A 21,337-nucleotide genomic window follows, 5' to 3' on the forward strand; every position below is an offset into this window, starting at 1 on the left:
GGCTCAGAAAAATGTTTTATCAGAGGGCAAGTTGAGAGGACTCCAAGTGGCAGATTTCCACGGAAAGAGCCTCTCACTGCAGCAGGAAGGTTGGATACTTCAAATTGGCATAGTTTCCTGTCCAGCGTCCTCTCACGTCCCAAACGCTCAAAAGCCTCACACCGGGCAAGCCCTCACCGGGTAGATCTCTGGCTCCCAGGTAAAGCCAAATCCTGAGTATGCTAGTGCTAGGATCACAGAGAAAGGACAGGGACAGAGAGCTGCTGTCTTGGTAAAGGCCTGAAACGGCTAATTCCTAAGAGGGTCTGCACTTTCAGTTATGACTGACTGTGAGTGGGGAAGATGAAGATTTTCTGTACCCAGCATACCTTGCGATGTGCTTAGGCAAATGAGGAGAGAGCCCCACCAATCCCTTGCCACTCCGCTGAAAGCTCCTCCTCTGCATAAAGAGAGCACTTTCACAAGGGAGCAGAGTGGCGCAGCGGAAGCGTGCTGGGCCCATAACCCAGAGGTCGATGGATCGAAACCATCCTCTGCTAATATTGCTTGATTTTTCTTCCTAGGACTAATCTGTCATTTCCACCCTGCCAGCAAGGAAAAGCGCAGGCTTGTGCTAGCTATGTGAGAAAAGACTTCTCAACTATCTGTCTCTGCTGTAAATCAAGAGAGTGATCGTCAAAGGATCAACCCTATACTTTGAAAGTAAAGATACCCAATTAGAAGCATAAATGACAGGTGGGACCTTCACACGTTTTTCGGGGCATGCTTTGAATTTAATTCTTCCCTTTTTGTTCTGCTTTTATCAATCTCCTATGCATTTCATGGAATTTACTCCCTTTCTCTTCGCTGCTTTGCTTCCGATGCTGCCCATATGCTCATTTCCACTATTTGTACTGCTGCTTTCCATTTCTTCTCTTCTGCACAGCTTTATCCTTGGTTTCAATCCCCAGTTCTTTACCCACTGCAAGACAATTTCTACAGCTTTTCATGTTGGTATCCACACCAAATGCACGATTGGAACCGGTGCAAGATTGCCACTGCACTCGGCGTTGTAACATCTGGAACCTAGAGGACACACATCAGAGGGCGTTGGTGGTATAGTGGTGAGCATAGCTGCCTTCCAAGCAGTTGACCCGGGTTCGATTCCCGGCCAACGCAGTGCAAATATTTATATATTCTCCAAGCAGGATATATTTTAATGCAACATGTCACAAAACTGAAATATCAGAAACAGAATAATCAGCCGTTATATAAAAAAATAATCAAACACGTAGGTAGACATCTCGATCGCCTCATCTGCTACATTCATTGTCCCAATATATGCTATTTTCCATAAAGCACTCACCACTCACATGTGCTGATAATAAATATTTTGCTGGGGGCAGGCAATGAAAGGGCTGCGCCCCGACCAGAAATTATAACCCCAGCATCCCTATGTTAAAAAGCATTTCTAGGCGATATCTAGCCTCTGAAAATAATAGGCAAGATCCACCGATAAATCTGGCAAAAGTCCCCAAGATTTTGTGCATACTTGTGTTCTCACCTGAATGCAGCGCCACCTTGTAACCATCGGATGTAACTGCGGCTCAGAAAAATGTTTTATCAGAGGGCAAGTTGAGAGGACTCCAAGTGGCAGATTTCCACGGAAAGAGCCTCTCACTGCAGCAGGAAGGTTGGATACTTCAAATTGGCATAGTTTCCTGTCCAGCGTCCTCTCACGTCCCGAACGCTCCCAAACGCTCAAAAGCCTCACACCGGGCAAGCCCTCACCGGGTAGATCTCTGGCTCCCAGGTAAAGCCAAATCCTGAGTATGCTAGTGCTAGGATCACAGAGAAAGGACAGGGACAGAGAGCTGCTGTCTTGGTAAAGGCCTGAAACGGCTAATTCCTAAGAGGGTCTGCACTTTCAGTTATGACTGACTGTGAGTGGGGAAGATGAAGATTTTCTGTACCCAGCATACCTTGCGATGTGCTTAGGCAAATGAGGAGAGAGCCCCACCAATCCCTTGCCACTCCGCTGAAAGCTCCTCCTCTGCATAAAGAGAGCACTTTCACAAGGGAGCAGAGTGGCGCAGCGGAAGCGTGCTGGGCCCATAACCCAGAGGTCGATGGATCGAAACCATCCTCTGCTAATATTGCTTGATTTTTCTTCCTAGGACTAATCTGTCATTTCCACCCTGCCAGCAAGGAAAAGCGCAGGCTTGTGCTAGCTATGTGAGAAAAGACTTCTCAACTATCTGTCTCTGCTGTAAATCAAGAGAGTGATCGTCAAAGGATCAACCCTATACTTTGAAAGTAAAGATACCCAATTAGAAGCATAAATGACAGGTGGGACCTTCACACGTTTTTCGGGGCATGCTTTGAATTTAATTCTTCCCTTTTTGTTCTGCTTTTATCAATCTCCTATGCATTTCATGGAATTTACTCCCTTTCTCTTCGCTGCTTTGCTTCCGATGCTGCCCATATGCTCATTTCCACTATTTGTACTGCTGCTTTCCATTTCTTCTCTTCTGCACAGCTTTATCCTTGGTTTCAATCCCCAGTTCTTTACCCTCTGCAAGACAATTTCTACAGCTTTTCATGTTGGTATCCACACCAAATGCACGATTGGAACCGGTGCAAGATTGCCACTGCACTCGGCGTTGTAACATCTGGAACCTAGAGGACACACATCAGAGGGTGTTGGAGGTATAGTGGTGAGCATAGCTGCCTTCCAAGCAGTTGACCCGGGTTCGATTCCCGGCCAACGCAGTGCAAATATTTATATATTCTCCAAGCAGGATATATTTTAATGCAACATGTCACAAAACTGAAATATCAGAAACAGAATAATCAGCCGTTATATAAAAAAATAAACAAACACGTAGGTAGACATCTCGATCGCCTCATCTGCTACATTCATTGTCCCAATATATGCTATTTTCCATAAAGCACTCACCACTCACATGTGCTGATAATAAATATTTTGCTGGGGGCAGGCAATGAAAGGGCTGAGCCCCGACCAGACATTATAACCCCAGCATCCCTATTTTAAAAAGCATTTCTAGGCGATATCTAGCCTCTGAAAATAATAGGCAAGATCCACCGATAAATCTGGCAAAAGTCCCCAAGATTTTGTGCATACTTGTGCTCTCACCTGAATGCAGCGCCACCTTGTAACCATCGGATGTAACTGCGACTCAGAAAAATGTTTTATCAGAGGGCAAGTTGAGATGACTCCAAGTGGCAGATTTCCACGGAAAGAGCCTCTCGCTGCAGCAGGAAGGTTGGATACTTCAAATTGGCATAGTTTCCTGTCCAGCGTCCTCTCACGTCCCGAACGCTCCCAAACGCTCAAAAGCCTCACACCGGGCAAGCCCTCACCGGGTAGATCTCTGGCTCCCAGGTAAAGCCAAATCCTGAGTATGCTAGTGCTAGGATCACAGAGAAAGGACAGGGACAGAGAGCTGCTGTCTTGGTAAAGGCCTGAAACGGCTAATTCCTAAGAGGGTCTGCACTTTCAGTTATGACTGACTGTGAGTGGGGAAGATGAAGATTTTCTGTACCCAGCATACCTTGCGATGTGCTTAGGCAAATGAGGAGAGAGCCCCACCAATCCCTTGCCACTCCGCTGAAAGCTCCTCCTCTGCATAAAGAGAGCACTTTCACAAGGGAGCAGAGTGGCGCAGCGGAAGCGTGCTTGGCCCATAACCCAGAGGTCGATGGATCGAAACCATCCTCTGCTAATATTGCTTGATTTTTCTTCCTAGGACTAATCTGTCATTTCCACCCTGCCAGCAAGGAAAAGCGCAGGCTTGTGCTAGCTATGTGAGAAAAGACTTCTCAACTATCTGTCTCTGCTGTAAATCAAGAGAGTGATCGTCAAAGGATCAACCCTATACTTTGAAAGTAAAGATACCCAATTAGAAGCATAAATGACAGGTGGGACCTTCACACGTTTTTCAGGGCATGCTTTGAATTTAATTCTTCCCTTTTTGTTCTGCTTTTATCAATCTCCTATGCATTTCATGGAATTTACTCCCTTTCTCTTCGCTGCTTTGCTTCCGATGCTGCCCATATGCTCATTTCCACTATTTGTACTGCTGCTTTCCATTTCTTCTCTTCTGCACAGCTTTATCCTTGGTTTCAATCCCCAGTTCTTTACCCACTGCAAGACAATTTCTACAGCTTTTCATGTTGGTATCCACACCAAATGCACGATTGGAACCGGTGCAAGATTGCCACTGCACTCGGCGTTGTAACATCTGGAACCTAGAGGACACACATCAGAGGGCGTTGGTGGTATAGTGGTGAGCATAGCTGCTTTCCAAGCAGTTGACCCGGGTTCGATTCCCGGCCAACGCAGTGCAAATATTTATATATTCTCCAAGCAGGATATATTTTAATGCAACATGTCACAAAACTGAAATATCAGAAACAGAATAATCAGCCGTTATATAAAAAAATAATCAAACACGTAGGTAGACATCTCGATCGCCTCATCTGCTACATTCATTGTCCCAATATATGCTATTTTCCATAAAGCACTCACCACTCACATGTGCTGATAATAAATATTTTGCTGGGGGCAGGCAATGAAAGGGCTGCGCCCCGACCAGAAATTATAACCCCAGCATCCCTATGTTAAAAAGCATTTCTAGGCGATATCTAGCCTCTGAAAATAATAGGCAAGATCCACCGATAAATCTGGCAAAAGTCCCCAAGATTTTGTGCATACTTGTGTTCTCACCTGAATGCAGCGCCACCTTGTAACCATCGGATGTAACTGCGGCTCAGAAAAATGTTTTATCAGAGGGCAAGTTGAGAGGACTCCAAGTGGCAGATTTCCACGGAAAGAGCCTCTCACTGCAGCAGGAAGGTTGGATACTTCAAATTGGCATAGTTTCCTGTCCAGCGTCCTCTCACGTCCCGAACGCTCCCAAACGCTCAAAAGCCTCCCCTCACCGGGTAGATCTCTGGCTCCCAGGTAAAGCCAAATCCTGAGTATGCTAGTGCTAGGATCACAGAGAAAGGACAGGGACAGAGAGCTGCTGTCTTGGTAAAGGCCTGAAACGGCTAATTCCTAAGAGGGTCTGCACTTTCAGTTATGACTGACTGTGAGTGGGGAAGATGAAGATTTTCTGTACCCAGCATACCTTGCGATGTGCTTAGGCAAATGAGGAGAGAGCCCCACCAATCCCTTGCCACTCCGCTGAAAGCTCCTCCTCTGCATAAAGAGAGCACTTTCACAAGGGAGCAGAGTGGCGCAGCGGAAGCGTGCTGGGCCCATAACCCAGAGGTCGATGGATCGAAACCATCCTCTGCTAATATTGCTTGATTTTTCTTCCTAGGACTAATCTGTCATTTACACCCTGCCAGCAAGGAAAAGCGCAGGCTTGTGCTAGCTATGTGAGAAAAGACTTCTCAACTATCTGTCTCTGCTGTAAATCAAGAGAGTGATCGTCAAAGGATCAACCCTATACTTTGAAAGTAAAGATACCCAATTAGAAGCATAAATGACAGGTGGGACCTTCACACGTTTTTCGGGGCATGCTTTGAATTTAATTCTTCCCTTTTTGTTCTGCTTTTATCAATCTCCTATGCATTTCATGGAATTTACTCCCTTTCTCTTCGCTGCTTTGCTTCCGATGCTGCCCATATGCTCATTTCCACTATTTGTACTGCTGCTTTCCATTTCTTCTCTTCTGCACAGCTTTGTCCTTGGTTTCAATCCCCAGTTCTTTACCCTCTGCAAGACAATTTCTACAGCTTTTCATGTTGGTATCCACACCAAATGCACGATTGGAACCGGTGCAAGATTGCCACTGCACTCGGCGTTGTAACATCTGGAACCTAGAGGACACACATCAGAGGGCGTTGGTGGTATAGTGGTGAGCATAGCTGCCTTCCAAGCAGTTGACCCGGGTTCGATTCCCGGCCAACGCAGTGCAAATATTTATATATTCTCCAAGCAGGATATATTTTAATGCAACATGTCACAAAACTGAAATATCAGAAACAGAATAATCAGCCGTTATATAAAAAAATAAACAAACACGTAGGTAGACATCTCGATCGCCTCATCTGCTACATTCATTGTCCCAATATATGCTATTTTCCATAAAGCACTCACCACTCACATGTGCTGATAATAAATATTTTGCTGGGGGCAGGCAATGAAAGGGCTGAGCCCCGACCAGACATTATAACCCCAGCATCCCTATTTTAAAAAGCATTTCTAGGCGATATCTAGCCTCTGAAAATAATAGGCAAGATCCACCGATAAATCTGGCAAAAGTCCCCAAGATTTTGTGCATACTTGTGCTCTCACCTGAATGCAGCGCCACCTTGTAACCATCGGATGTAACTGCGGCTCAGAAAAATGTTTTATCAGAGGGCAAGTTGAGAGGACTCCAAGTGGCAGATTTCCACGGAAAGAGCCTCTCGCTGCAGCAGGAAGGTTGGATACTTCAAATTGGCATAGTTTCCTGTCCAGCGTCCTCTCACGTCCCGAACGCTCCCAAACGCTCAAAAGCCTCGCCCTCACCGGGTAGATCTCTGGCTCCCAGGTAAAGCCAAATCCTGAGTATGCTAGTGCTAGGATCACAGAGAAAGGACAGGGACAGAGAGCTGCTGTCTTGGTAAAGGCCTGAAACGGCTAATTCCTAAGAGGGTCTGCACTTTCAGTTATGACTGACTGTGAGTGGGGAAGATGAAGATTTTCTGTACCCAGCATACCTTGCGATGTGCTTAGGCAAATGAGGAGAGAGCCCCACCAATCCCTTGCCACTCCGCTGAAAGCTCCTCCTCTGCATAAAGAGAGCACTTTCACAAGGGAGCAGAGTGGCGCAGCGGAAGCGTGCTGGGCCCATAACCCAGAGGTCGATGGATCGAAACCATCCTCTGCTAATATTGCTTGATTTTTCTTCCTAGGACTAATCTGTCATTTCCACCCTGCCAGCAAGGAAAAGCGCAGGCTTGTGCTAGCTATGTGAGAAAAGACTTCTCAACTATCTGTCTCTGCTGTAAATCAAGAGAGTGATCGTCAAAGGATCAACCCTATACTTTGAAAGTAAAGATACCCAATTAGAAGCATAAATGACAGGTGGGACCTTCACACGTTTTTCGGGGCATGCTTTGAATTTCATTCTTCCCTTTTTGTTCTGCTTTTATCAATCTCCTATGCATTTCATGGAATTTACTCCCTTTCTCTTCGCTGCTTTGCTTCCGATGCTGCCCATATGCTCATTTCCACTATTTGTACTGCTGCTTTCCATTTCTTCTCTTCTGCACAGCTTTATCCTTGGTTTCAATCCCCAGTTCTTTACCCTCTGCAAGACAATTTCTACAGCTTTTCATGTTGGTATCCACACCAAATGCACGATTGGAACCGGTGCAAGATTGCCACTGCACTCGGCGTTGTAACATCTGGAACCTAGAGGACACACATCAGAGGGTGTTGGTGGTATAGTGGTGAGCATAGCTGCCTTCCAAGCAGTTGACCCGGGTTCGATTCCCGGCCAACGCAGTGCAAATATTTATATATTCTCCAAGCAGGATATATTTTAATGCAACATGTCACAAAACTGAAATATCAGAAACAGAATAATCAGCCGTTATATAAAAAAATAAACAAACACGTAGGTAGACATCTCGATCGCCTCATCTGCTACATTCATTGTCCCAATATATGCTATTTTCCATAAAGCACTCACCACTCACATGTGCTGATAATAAATATTTTGCTGGGGGCAGGCAATGAAAGGGCTGAGCCCCGACCAGACATTATAACCCCAGCATCCCTATTTTAAAAAGCATTTCTAGGCGATATCTAGCCTCTGAAAATAATAGGCAAGATCCACCGATAAATCTGGCAAAAGTCCCCAAGATTTTGTGCATACTTGTGCTCTCACCTGAATGCAGCGCCACCTTGTAACCATCGGATGTAACTGCGACTCAGAAAAATGTTTTATCAGAGGGCAAGTTGAGATGACTCCAAGTGGCAGATTTCCACGGAAAGAGCCTCTCGCTGCAGCAGGAAGGTTGGATACTTCAAATTGGCATAGTTTCCTGTCCAGCGTCCTCTCACGTCCCGAACGCTCCCAAACGCTCAAAAGCCTCACACCGGGCAAGCCCTCACCGGGTAGATCTCTGGCTCCCAGGTAAAGCCAAATCCTGAGTATGCTAGTGCTAGGATCACAGAGAAAGGACAGGGACAGAGAGCTGCTGTCTTGGTAAAGGCCTGAAACGGCTAATTCCTAAGAGGGTCTGCACTTTCAGTTATGACTGACTGTGAGTGGGGAAGATGAAGATTTTCTGTACCCAGCATACCTTGCGATGTGCTTAGGCAAATGAGGAGAGAGCCCCACCAATCCCTTGCCACTCCGCTGAAAGCTCCTCCTCTGCATAAAGAGAGCACTTTCACAAGGGAGCAGAGTGGCGCAGCGGAAGCGTGCTGGGCCCATAACCCAGAGGTCGATGGATCGAAACCATCCTCTGCTAATATTGCTTGATTTTTCTTCCTAGGACTAATCTGTCATTTCCACCCTGCCAGCAAGGAAAAGCGCAGGCTTGTGCTAGCTATGTGAGAAAAGACTTCTCAACTATCTGTCTCTGCTGTAAATCAAGAGAGTGATCGTCAAAGGATCAACCCTATACTTTGAAAGTAAAGATACCCAATTAGAAGCATAAATGACAGGTGGGACCTTCACACGTTTTTCGGGGCATGCTTTGAATTTAATTCTTCCCTTTTTGTTCTGCTTTTATCAATCTCCTATGCATTTCATGGAATTTACTCCCTTTCTCTTCGCTGCTTTGCTTCCGATGCTGCCCATATGCTCATTTCCACTATTTGTACTGCTGCTTTCCATTTCTTCTCTTCTGCACAGCTTTATCCTTGGTTTCAATCCCCAGTTCTTTACCCTCTGCAAGACAATTTCTACAGCTTTTCATGTTGGTATCCACACCAAATGCACGATTGGAACCGGTGCAAGATTGCCACTGCACTCGGCGTTGTAACATCTGGAACCTAGAGGACACACATCAGAGGGTGTTGGTGGTATAGTGGTGAGCATAGCTGCCTTCCAAGCAGTTGACCCGGGTTCGATTCCCGGCCAACGCAGTGCAAATATTTATATATTCTCCAAGCAGGATATATTTTAATGCAACATGTCACAAAACTGAAATATCAGAAACAGAATAATCAGCCGTTATATAAAAAAATAAACAAACACGTAGGTAGACATCTCGATCGCCTCATCTGCTACATTCATTGTCCCAATATATGCTATTTTCCATAAAGCACTCACCACTCACATGTGCTGATAATAAATATTTTGCTGGGGGCAGGCAATGAAAGGGCTGAGCCCCGACCAGACATTATAACCCCAGCATCCCTATTTTAAAAAGCATTTCTAGGCGATATCTAGCCTCTGAAAATAATAGGCAAGATCCACCGATAAATCTGGCAAAAGTCCCCAAGATTTTGTGCATACTTGTGCTCTCACCTGAATGCAGCGCCACCTTGTAACCATCGGATGTAACTGCGACTCAGAAAAATGTTTTATCAGAGGGCAAGTTGAGATGACTCCAAGTGGCAGATTTCCACGGAAAGAGCCTCTCGCTGCAGCAGGAAGGTTGGATACTTCAAATTGGCATAGTTTCCTGTCCAGCGTCCTCTCACGTCCCGAACGCTCCCAAACGCTCAAAAGCCTCACACCGGGCAAGCCCTCACCGGGTAGATCTCTGGCTCCCAGGTAAAGCCAAATCCTGAGTATGCTAGTGCTAGGATCACAGAGAAAGGACAGGGACAGAGAGCTGCTGTCTTGGTAAAGGCCTGAAACGGCTAATTCCTAAGAGGGTCTGCACTTTCAGTTATGACTGACTGTGAGTGGGGAAGATGAAGATTTTCTGTACCCATCATACCTTGCGATGTGCTTAGGCAAATGAGGAGAGAGCCCCACCAATCCCTTGCCACTCCGCTGAAAGCTCCTCCTCTGCATAAAGAGAGCACTTTCACAAGGGAGCAGAGTGGCGCAGCGGAAGCGTGCTTGGCCCATAACCCAGAGGTCAATGGATCGAAACCATCCTCTGCTAATATTGCTTGATTTTTCTTCCTAGGACTAATCTGTCATTTCCACCCTGCCAGCAAGGAAAAGCGCAGGCTTGTGCTAGCTATGTGAGAAAAGACTTCTCAACTATCTGTCTCTGCTGTAAATCAAGAGAGTGATCGTCAAAGGATCAACCCTATACTTTGAAAGTAAAGATACCCAATTAGAAGCATAAATGACAGGTGGGACCTTCACACGTTTTTCGGGGCATGCTTTGAATTTAATTCTTCCCTTTTTGTTCTGCTTTTATCAATCTCCTATGCATTTCATGGAATTTACTCCCTTTCTCTTCGCTGCTTTGCTTCCGATGCTGCCCATATGCTCATTTCCACTATTTGTACTGCTGCTTTCCATTTCTTCTCTTCTGCACAGCTTTATCCTTGGTTTCAATCCCCAGTTCTTTACCCACTGCAAGACAATTTCTACAGCTTTTCATGTTGGTATCCACACCAAATGCACGATTGGAACCGGTGCAAGATTGCCACTGCACTCGGCGTTGTAACATCTGGAACCTAGAGGACACACATCAGAGGGCGTTGGTGGTATAGTGGTGAGCATAGCTGCCTTCCAAGCAGTTGACCCGGGTTCGATTCCCGGCCAACGCAGTGCAAATATTTATATATTCTCCAAGCAGGATATATTTTAATGCAACATGTCACAAAACTGAAATATCAGAAACAGAATAATCAGCCGTTATATAAAAAAATAATCAAACACGTAGGTAGACATCTCGATCGCCTCATCTGCTACATTCATTGTCCCAATATATGCTATTTTCCATAAAGCACTCACCACTCACATGTGCTGATAATAAATATTTTGCTGGGGGCAGGCAATGAAAGGGCTGCGCCCCGACCAGAAATTATAACCCCAGCATCCCTATGTTAAAAAGCATTTCTAGGCGATATCTAGCCTCTGAAAATAATAGGCAAGATCCACCGATAAATCTGGCAAAAGTCCCCAAGATTTTGTGCATACTTGTGTTCTCACCTGAATGCAGCGCCACCTTGTAACCATCGGATGTAACTGCGGCTCAGAAAAATGTTTTATCAGAGGGCAAGTTGAGAGGACTCCAAGTGGCAGATTTCCACGGAAAGAGCCTCTCACTGCAGCAGGAAGGTTGGATACTTCAAATTGGCATAGTTTCCTGTCCAGCGTCCTCTCACGTCCCGAACGCTCCCAAACGCTCAAAAGCCTCACACCGGGCAAGCCCTCACCGGGTAGATCGCTGGCTCCCAGGTAAAGCCAAATCCTGAGTATGCTAGTGCTAGGATCACAGAGAAAGGACAGGGACAGAGAGCTGCTGTCTTGGTAAAGGCCTGAAACGGCTAATTCCTAAGAGGGTCTGCACTTTCAGTTATGACTGACTGTGAGTGGGGAAGATGAAGATTTTCTGTACCCAGCATACCTTGCGATGTGCTTAGGCAAATGAGGAGAGAGCCCCACCAATCCCTTGCCACTCCGCTGAAAGCTCCTCCTCTGCATAAAGAGAGCACTTTCACAAGGGAGCAGAGTGGCGCAGCGGAAGCGTGCTGGGCCCATAACCCAGAGGTCGATGGATCGAAACCATCCTCTGCTAATATTGCTTGATTTTTCTTCCTAGGACTAATCTGTCATTTCCACCCTGCCAGCAAGGAAAAGCGCAGGCTTGTGCTAGCTATGTGAGAAAAGACTTCTCAACTATCTGTCTCTGCTGTAAATCAAGAGAGTGATCGTCAAAGGATCAACCCTATACTTTGAAAGTAAAGATACCCAATTAGAAGCATAAATGACAGGTGGGACCTTCACACGTTTTTCGGGGCATGCTTTGAATTTAATTCTTCCCTTTTTGTTCTGCTTTTATCAATCTCCTATGCATTTCATGGAATTTACTCCCTTTCTCTTCGCTGCTTTGCTTCCGATGCTGCCCATATGCTCATTTCCACTATTTGTACTGCTGCTTTCCATTTCTTCTCTTCTGCACAGCTTTATCCTTGGTTTCAATCCCCAGTTCTTTACCCACTGCAAGACAATTTCTACAGCTTTTCATGTTGGTATCCACACCAAATGCACGATTGGAACCGGTGCAAGATTGCCACTGCACTCGGCGTTGTAACATCTGGAACCTAGAGGACACACATCAGAGGGCGTTGGTGGTATAGTGGTGAGCATAGCTGCCTTCCAAGCAGTTGACCCGGGTTCGATTCCCGGCCAACGCAGTGCAAATATTTATATATTCTCCAAGCAGGATATATTTTAATGCAACATGTCACAAAACTGAAATATCAGAAACAGAATAATCAGCCGTTATATAAAAAAATAATCAAACACGTAGGTAGACATCTCGATCGCCTCATCTGCTACATTCATTGTCCCAATATATGCTATTTTCCATAAAGCACTCACCACTCACATGTGCTGATAATAAATATTTTGCTGGGGGCAGGCAATGAAAGGGCTGCGCCCCGACCAGAAATTATAACCCCAGCATCCCTATGTTAAAAAGCATTTCTAGGCGATATCTAGCCTCTGAAAATAATAGGCAAGATCCACCGATAAATCTGGCAAAAGTCCCCAAGATTTTGTGCATACTTGTGTTCTCACCTGAATGCAGCGCCACCTTGTAACCATCGGATGTAACTGCGGCTCAGAAAAATGTTTTATCAGAGGGCAAGTTGAGAGGACTCCAAGTGGCAGATTTCCACGGAAAGAGCCTCTCACTGCAGCAGGAAGGTTGGATACTTCAAATTGGCATAGTTTCCTGTCCAGCGTCCTCTCACGTCCCGAACGCTCCCAAACGCTCAAAAGCCTCACACCGGGCAAGCCCTCACCGGGTAGATCTCTGGCTCCCAGGTAAAGCCAAATCCTGAGTATGCTAGTGCTAGGATCACAGAGAAAGGACAGGGACAGAGAGCTGCTGTCTTGGTAAAGGCCTGAAACGGCTAATTCCTAAGAGGGTCTGCACTTTCAGTTATGACTGACTGTGAGTGGGGAAGATGAAGATTTTCTGTACCCAGCATACCTTGCGATGTGCTTAGGCAAATGAGGAGAGAGCCCCACCAATCCCTTGCCACTCCGCTGAAAGCTCCTCCTCTGCATAAAGAGAGCACTTTCACAAGGGAGCAGAGTGGCGCAGCGGAAGCGTGCTGGGCCCATAACCCAGAGGTCGATGGATCGAAACCATCCTCTGCTAATATTGCTTGATTTTTCTTCCTAGGACTAATCTGTCATTTCCACCCTGCCAGCAAGGAAAAGCGCAGGCTTGTGCTAGCTATGTGAGAAAAGACTTCTCAACTATCTGTCTCTGCTGTAAATCAAGAGAGTGATCGTCAAAGGATCAACCCTATACTTTGAAAGTAAAGATACCCAATTAGAAGCATAAATGACAGGTGGGACCTTCACACGTTTTTCGGGGCATGCTTTGAATTTAATTCTTCCCTTTTTGTTCTGCTTTTATCAATCTCCTATGCATTTCATGGAATTTACTCCCTTTCTCTTCGCTGCTTTGCTTCCGATGCTGCCCATATGCTCATTTCCACTATTTGTACTGCTGCTTTCCATTTCTTCTCTTCTGCACAGCTTTATCCTTGGTTTCAATCCCCAGTTCTTTACCCTCTGCAAGACAATTTCTACAGCTTTTCATGTTGGTATCCACACCAAATGCACGATTGGAACCGGTGCAAGATTGCCACTGCACTCGGCGTTGTAACATCTGGAACCTAGAGGACACACATCAGAGGGCGTTGGTGGTATAGTGGTGAGCATAGCTGCCTTCCAAGCAGTTGACCCGGGTTCGATTCCCGGCCAACGCAGTGCAAATATTTATATATTCTCCAAGCAGGATATATTTTAATGCAACATGTCACAAAACTGAAATATCAGAAACAGAATAATCAGCCGTTATATAAAAAAATAATCAAACACGTAGGTAGACATCTCGATCGCCTCATCTGCTACATTCATTGTCCCAATATATGCTATTTTCCATAAAGCACTCACCACTCACATGTGCTGATAATAAATATTTTGCTGGGGGCAGGCAATGAAAGGGCTGAGCCCCGACCAGAAATTATAACCCCAGCATCCCTATGTTAAAAAGCATTTCTAGGCGATATCTAGCCTCTGAAAATAATAGGCAAGATCCACCGATAAATCTGGCAAAAGTCCGCAAGATTTTGTGCATACTTGTGTTCTCACCTGAATGCAGCGCCACCTTGTAACCATCGGATGTAACTGCGGCTCAGAAAAATGTTTTATCAGAGGGCAAGTTGAGAGGACTCCAAGTGGCAGATTTCCACGGAAAGAGCCTCTCACTGCAGCAGGAAGGTTGGATACTTCAAATTGGCATAGTTTCCTGTCCAGCGTCCTCTCACGTCCCGAACGCTCCCAAACGCTCAAAAGCCTCACACCGGGCAAGCCCTCACCGGGTAGATCTCTGGCTCCCAGGTAAAGCCAAATCCTGAGTATGCTAGTGCTAGGATCACAGAGAAAGGACAGGGACAGAGAGCTGCTGTCTTGGTAAAGGCCTGAAACGGCTAATTCCTAAGAGGGTCTGCACTTTCAGTTATGACTGACTGTGAGTGGGGAAGATGAAGATTTTCTGTACCCAGCATACCTTGCGATGTTCTTAGGCAAATGAGGAGAGAGCCCCACCAATCCCTTGCCACTCCGCTGAAAGCTCCTCCTCTGCATAAAGAGAGCACTTTCACAAGGGAGCAGAGTGGCGCAGCGGAAGCGTGCTGGGCCCATAACCCAGAGGTCGATGGATCGAAACCATCCTCTGCTAATATTGCTTGATTTTTCTTCCTAGGACTAATCTGTCATTTCCACCCTGCCAGCAAGGAAAAGCGCAGGCTTGTGCTAGCTATGTGAGAAAAGACTTCTCAACTATCTGTCTCTGCTGTAAATCAAGAGAGTGATCGTCAAAGGATCAACCCTATACTTTGAAAGTAAAGATACCCAATTAGAAGCATAAATGACAGGTGGGACCTTCACACGTTTTTCGGGGCATGCTTTGAATTTAATTCTTCCCTTTTTGTTCTGCTTTTATCAATCTCCTATGCATTTCATGGAATTTACTCCCTTTCTCTTCGCTGCTTTGCTTCCGATGCTGCCCATATGCTCATTTCCACTATTTGTACTGCTGCTTTCCATTTCTTCTCTTCTGCACAGCTTTATCCTTGGTTTCAATCCCCAGTTCTTTACCCTCTGCAAGACAATTTCTACAGCTTTTCATGTTGGTATCCACACCAAATGCACGATTGGAACCGGTGCAAGATTGCCACTGCACTCGGCGTTGTAACATCTGGAACCTAGAGGACACACATCAGAGGGCGTTGGTGGTATAGTGGTGAGCATAGCTGCCTTCCAAGCAGTTGACCCGGGTTCGATTCCCGGCCAACGCAGTGCAAATATTTATATATTCTCCAAGCAGGATATATTTTAATGCAACATGTCACAAAACTGAAATATCAGAAACAGAATAATCAGCCGTTATATAAAAAAATAATCAAACACGTAGGTAGACATCTCGATCGCCTCATCTGCTACATTCATTGTCCCAATATATGCTATTTTCCATAAAGCACTCACCACTCACATGTGCTGATAATAAATATTTTGCTGGGGGCAGGCAATGAAAGGGCTGAGCCCCGACCAGAAATTATAACCCCAGCATCCCTATGTTAAAAAGCATTTCTAGGCGATATCTAGCCTCTGAAAATAATAGGCAAGATCCACCGATAAATCTGGCAAAAGTCCGCAAGATTTTGTGCATACTTGTGTTCTCACCTGAATGCAGCGCCACCTTGTAACCATCGGATGTAACTGCGGCTCAGAAAAATGTTTTATCAGAGGGCAAGTTGAGAGGACTCCAAGTGGCAGATTTCCACGGAAAGAGCCTCTCACTGCAGCAGGAAGGTTGGATACTTCAAATTGGCATAGTTTCCTGTCCAGCGTCCTCTCACGTCCCGAACGCTCCCAAACGCTCAAAAGCCTCACACCGGGCAAGCCCTCACCGGGTAGATCTCTGGCTCCCAGGTAAAGCCAAATCCTGAGTATGCTAGTGCTAGGATCACAGAGAAAGGACAGGGACAGAGAGCTGCTGTCTTGGTAAAGGCCTGAAACGGCTAATTCCTAAGAGGGTCTGCACTTTCAGTTATGACTGACTGTGAGTGGGGAAGATGAAGATTTTCTGTACCCAGCATACCTTGCGATGTGCTTAGGCAAATGAGGAGAGAGCCCCACCAATCCCTTGCCACTCCGCTGAAAGCTCCTCCTCTGCATAAAGAGAGCACTTTCACAAGGGAGCAGAGTGGCGCAGCGGAAGCGTGCTGGGCCCATAACCCAGAGGTCGATGGATCGAAACCATCCTCTGCTAATATTGCTTGATTTTTCTTCCTAGGACTAATCTGTCATTTCCACCCTGCCAGCAAGGAAAAGCGCAGGCTTGTGCTAGCTATGTGAGAAAAGACTTCTCAACTATCTGTCTCTGCTGTAAATCAAGAGAGTGATCGTCAAAGGATCAACCCTATACTTTGAAAGTAAAGATACCCAATTAGAAGCATAAATGACAGGTGGGACCTTCACACGTTTTTCGGGGCATGCTTTGAATTTAATTCTTCCCTTTTTGTTCTGCTTTTATCAATCTCCTATGCATTTCATGGAATTTACTCCCTTTCTCTTCGCTGCTTTGCTTCCGATGCTGCCCATATGCTCATTTCCACTATTTGTACTGCTGCTTTCCATTTCTTCTCTTCTGCACAGCTTTATCCTTGGTTTCAATCCCCAGTTCTTTACCCTCTGCAAGACAATTTCTACAGCTTTTCATGTTGGTATCCACACCAAATGCACGATTGGAACCGGTGCAAGATTGCCACTGCACTCGGCGTTGTAACATCTGGAACCTAGAGGACACACATCAGAGGGTGTTGGTGGTATAGTGGTGAGCATAGCTGCCTTCCAAGCAGTTGACCCGGGTTCGATTCCCGGCCAACGCAGTGCAAATATTTATATATTCTCCAAGCAGGATATATTTTAATGCAACATGTCACAAAACTGAAATATCAGAAACAGAATAATCAGCCGTTATATAAAAAAATAAACAAACACGTAGGTAGACATCTCGATCGCCTCATCTGCTACATTCATTGTCCCAATATATGCTATTTTCCATAAAGCACTCACCACTCACATGTGCTGATAATAAATATTTTGCTGGGGGCAGGCAATGAAAGGGCTGAGCCCCGACCAGACATTATAACCCCAGCATCCCTATTTTAAAAAGCATTTCTAGGCGATATCTAGCCTCTGAAAATAATAGGCAAGATCCACCGATAAATCTGGCAAAAGTCCCCAAGATTTTGTGCATACTTGTGCTCTCACCTGAATGCAGCGCCACCTTGTAACCATCGGATGTAACTGCGACTCAGAAAAATGTTTTATCAGAGGGCAAGTTGAGATGACTCCAAGTGGCAGATTTCCACGGAAAGAGCCTCTCGCTGCAGCAGGAAGGTTGGATACTTCAAATTGGCATAGTTTCCTGTCCAGCGTCCTCTCACGTCCCGAACGCTCCCAAACGCTCAAAAGCCTCACACCGGGCAAGCCCTCACCGGGTAGATCTCTGGCTCCCAGGTAAAGCCAAATCCTGAGTATGCTAGTGCTAGGATCACAGAGAAAGGACAGGGACAGAGAGCTGCTGTCTTGGTAAAGGCCTGAAACGGCTAATTCCTAAGAGGGTCTGCACTTTCAGTTATGACTGACTGTGAGTGGGGAAGATGAAGATTTTCTGTACCCATCATACCTTGCGATGTGCTTAGGCAAATGAGGAGAGAGCCCCACCAATCCCTTGCCACTCCGCTGAAAGCTCCTCCTCTGCATAAAGAGAGCACTTTCACAAGGGAGCAGAGTGGCGCAGCGGAAGCGTGCTTGGCCCATAACCCAGAGGTCAATGGATCGAAACCATCCTCTGCTAATATTGCTTGATTTTTCTTCCTAGGACTAATCTGTCATTTCCACCCTGCCAGCAAGGAAAAGCGCAGGCTTGTGCTAGCTATGTGAGAAAAGACTTCTCAACTATCTGTCTCTGCTGTAAATCAAGAGAGTGATCGTCAAAGGATCAACCCTATACTTTGAAAGTAAAGATACCCAATTAGAAGCATAAATGACAGGTGGGACCTTCACACGTTTTTCGGGGCATGCTTTGAATTTAATTCTTCCCTTTTTGTTCTGCTTTTATCAATCTCCTATGCATTTCATGGAATTTACTCCCTTTCTCTTCGCTGCTTTGCTTCCGATGCTGCCCATATGCTCATTTCCACTATTTGTACTGCTGCTTTCCATTTCTTCTCTTCTGCACAGCTTTATCCTTGGTTTCAATCCCCAGTTCTTTACCCACTGCAAGACAATTTCTACAGCTTTTCATGTTGGTATCCACACCAAATGCACGATTGGAACCGGTGCAAGATTGCCACTGCACTCGGCGTTGTAACATCTGGAACCTAGAGGACACACATCAGAGGGCGTTGGTGGTATAGTGGTGAGCATAGCTGCCTTCCAAGCAGTTGACCCGGGTTCGATTCCCGGCCAACGCAGTGCAAATATTTATATATTCTCCAAGCAGGATATATTTTAATGCAACATGTCACAAAACTGAAATATCAGAAACAGAATAATCAGCCGTTATATAAAAAAATAATCAAACACGTAGGTAGACATCTCGATCGCCTCATCTGCTACATTCATTGTCCCAATATATGCTATTTTCCATAAAGCACTCACCACTCACATGTGCTGATAATAAATATTTTGCTGGGGGCAGGCAATGAAAGGGCTGCGCCCCGACCAGAAATTATAACCCCAGCATCCCTATGTTAAAAAGCATTTCTAGGCGATATCTAGCCTCTGAAAATAATAGGCAAGATCCACCGATAAATCTGGCAAAAGTCCCCAAGATTTTGTGCATACTTGTGTTCTCACCTGAATGCAGCGCCACCTTGTAACCATCGGATGTAACTGCGGCTCAGAAAAATGTTTTATCAGAGGGCAAGTTGAGAGGACTCCAAGTGGCAGATTTCCACGGAAAGAGCCTCTCACTGCAGCAGGAAGGTTGGATACTTCAAATTGGCATAGTTTCCTGTCCAGCGTCCTCTCACGTCCCGAACGCTCCCAAACGCTCAAAAGCCTCACACCGGGCAAGCCCTCACCGGGTAGATCGCTGGCTCCCAGGTAAAGCCAAATCCTGAGTATGCTAGTGCTAGGATCACAGAGAAAGGACAGGGACAGAGAGCTGCTGTCTTGGTAAAGGCCTGAAACGGCTAATTCCTAAGAGGGTCTGCACTTTCAGTTATGACTGACTGTGAGTGGGGAAGATGAAGATTTTCTGTACCCAGCATACCTTGCGATGTGCTTAGGCAAATGAGGAGAGAGCCCCACCAATCCCTTGCCACTCCGCTGAAAGCTCCTCCTCTGCATAAAGAGAGCACTTTCACAAGGGAGCAGAGTGGCGCAGCGGAAGCGTGCTGGGCCCATAACCCAGAGGTCGATGGATCGAAACCATCCTCTGCTAATATTGCTTGATTTTTCTTCCTAGGACTAATCTGTCATTTCCACCCTGCCAGCAAGGAAAAGCGCAGGCTTGTGCTAGCTATGTGAGAAAAGACTTCTCAACTATCTGTCTCTGCTGTAAATCAAGAGAGTGATCGTCAAAGGATCAACCCTATACTTTGAAAGTAAAGATACCCAATTAGAAGCATAAATGACAGGTGGGACCTTCACACGTTTTTCGGGGCATGCTTTGAATTTAATTCTTCCCTTTTTGTTCTGCTTTTATCAATCTCCTATGCATTTCATGGAATTTACTCCCTTTCTCTTCGCTGCTTTGCTTCCGATGCTGCCCATATGCTCATTTCCACTATTTGTACTGCTGCTTTCCATTTCTTCTCTTCTGCACAGCTTTATCCTTGGTTTCAATCCCCAGTTCTTTACCCACTGCAAGACAATTTCTACAGCTTTTCATGTTGGTATCCACACCAAATGCACGATTGGAACCGGTGCAAGATTGCCACTGCACTCGGCGTTGTAACATCTGGAACCTAGAGGACACACATCAGAGGGCGTTGGTGGTATAGTGGTGAGCATAGCTGCCTTCCAAGCAGTTGACCCGGGTTCGATTCCCGGCCAACGCAGTGCAAATATTTATATATTCTCCAAGCAGGATATATTTTAATGCAACATGTCACAAAACTGAAATATCAGAAACAGAATAATCAGCCGTTATATAAAAAAATAATCAAACACGTAGGTAGACATCTCGATCGCCTCATCTGCTACATTCATTGTCCCAATATATGCTATTTTCCATAAAGCACTCACCACTCACATGTGCTGATAATAAATATTTTGCTGGGGGCAGGCAATGAAAGGGCTGCGCCCCGACCAGAAATTATAACCCCAGCATCCCTATGTTAAAAAGCATTTCTAGGCGATATCTAGCCTCTGAAAATAATAGGCAAGATCCACCGATAAATCTGGCAAAAGTCCCCAAGATTTTGTGCATACTTGTGTTCTCACCTGAATGCAGCGCCACCTTGTAACCATCGGATGTAACTGCGGCTCAGAAAAATGTTTTATCAGAGGGCAAGTTGAGAGGACTCCAAGTGGCAGATTTCCACGGAAAGAGCCTCTCACTGCAGCAGGAAGGTTGGATACTTCAAATTGGCATAGTTTCCTGTCCAGCGTCCTCTCACGTCCCGAACGCTCCCAAACGCTCAAAAGCCTCACACCGGGCAAGCCCTCACCGGGTAGATCTCTGGCTCCCAGGTAAAGCCAAATCCTGAGTATGCTAGTGCTAGGATCACAGAGAAAGGACAGGGACAGAGAGCTGCTGTCTTGGTAAAGGCCTGAAACGGCTAATTCCTAAGAGGGTCTGCACTTTCAGTTATGACTGACTGTGAGTGGGGAAGATGAAGATTTTCTGTACCCAGCATACCTTGCGATGTGCTTAGGCAAATGAGGAGAGAGCCCCACCAATCCCTTGCCACTCCGCTGAAAGCTCCTCCTCTGCATAAAGAGAGCACTTTCACAAGGGAGCAGAGTGGCGCAGCGGAAGCGTGCTGGGCCCATAACCCAGAGGTCGATGGATCGAAACCATCCTCTGCTAATATTGCTTGATTTTTCTTCCTAGGACTAATCTGTCATTTCCACCCTGCCAGCAAGGAAAAGCGCAGGCTTGTGCTAGCTATGTGAGAAAAGACTTCTCAACTATCTGTCTC

The 21,337-nt window shown here is 45.9% G+C and overlaps 12 non-coding genes across 12 annotated transcripts; all 12 read left to right on the top strand.

Moving 5' to 3' along the window:
• Window positions 1-1,086: 1,086 nt before the first annotated feature.
• On the top strand, window positions 1,087-1,158 carry TRNAG-UCC (transfer RNA glycine (anticodon UCC)). Its single transcript has one exon. It is a non-coding gene; the product is annotated as a tRNA-Gly (tRNA).
• Window positions 1,159-4,272: 3,114 nt separating this feature from the next.
• On the top strand, window positions 4,273-4,344 carry TRNAG-UCC (transfer RNA glycine (anticodon UCC)). Its single transcript has one exon. It is a non-coding gene; the product is annotated as a tRNA-Gly (tRNA).
• A 1,509-nt stretch (window positions 4,345-5,853) lies between these two features.
• On the top strand, window positions 5,854-5,925 carry TRNAG-UCC (transfer RNA glycine (anticodon UCC)). The gene has a single exon. It is a non-coding gene; the product is annotated as a tRNA-Gly (tRNA).
• A 1,510-nt stretch (window positions 5,926-7,435) lies between these two features.
• TRNAG-UCC (transfer RNA glycine (anticodon UCC)) lies at window positions 7,436-7,507 on the top strand. Its single transcript has one exon. It is a non-coding gene; the product is annotated as a tRNA-Gly (tRNA).
• Window positions 7,508-9,028: 1,521 nt separating this feature from the next.
• On the top strand, window positions 9,029-9,100 carry TRNAG-UCC (transfer RNA glycine (anticodon UCC)). The gene has a single exon. It is a non-coding gene; the product is annotated as a tRNA-Gly (tRNA).
• Window positions 9,101-10,621: 1,521 nt separating this feature from the next.
• On the top strand, window positions 10,622-10,693 carry TRNAG-UCC (transfer RNA glycine (anticodon UCC)). The gene has a single exon. It is a non-coding gene; the product is annotated as a tRNA-Gly (tRNA).
• A 1,521-nt stretch (window positions 10,694-12,214) lies between these two features.
• Window positions 12,215-12,286, top strand: TRNAG-UCC (transfer RNA glycine (anticodon UCC)). Its single transcript has one exon. It is a non-coding gene; the product is annotated as a tRNA-Gly (tRNA).
• Window positions 12,287-13,807: 1,521 nt separating this feature from the next.
• On the top strand, window positions 13,808-13,879 carry TRNAG-UCC (transfer RNA glycine (anticodon UCC)). The gene has a single exon. It is a non-coding gene; the product is annotated as a tRNA-Gly (tRNA).
• A 1,521-nt stretch (window positions 13,880-15,400) lies between these two features.
• Window positions 15,401-15,472, top strand: TRNAG-UCC (transfer RNA glycine (anticodon UCC)). Its single transcript has one exon. It is a non-coding gene; the product is annotated as a tRNA-Gly (tRNA).
• A 1,521-nt stretch (window positions 15,473-16,993) lies between these two features.
• Window positions 16,994-17,065, top strand: TRNAG-UCC (transfer RNA glycine (anticodon UCC)). Its single transcript has one exon. It is a non-coding gene; the product is annotated as a tRNA-Gly (tRNA).
• Window positions 17,066-18,586: 1,521 nt separating this feature from the next.
• TRNAG-UCC (transfer RNA glycine (anticodon UCC)) lies at window positions 18,587-18,658 on the top strand. The gene has a single exon. It is a non-coding gene; the product is annotated as a tRNA-Gly (tRNA).
• A 1,521-nt stretch (window positions 18,659-20,179) lies between these two features.
• Window positions 20,180-20,251, top strand: TRNAG-UCC (transfer RNA glycine (anticodon UCC)). The gene has a single exon. It is a non-coding gene; the product is annotated as a tRNA-Gly (tRNA).
• The last annotated feature ends 1,086 nt before the right edge of the window (window positions 20,252-21,337 follow it).

The sequence above is a fragment of the Triturus cristatus genome, chromosome 11 (assembly GCF_964204655.1).
Source record: "Triturus cristatus chromosome 11, aTriCri1.1, whole genome shotgun sequence".
Taxonomy (NCBI): Eukaryota; Metazoa; Chordata; class Amphibia; order Caudata; family Salamandridae; genus Triturus; species Triturus cristatus.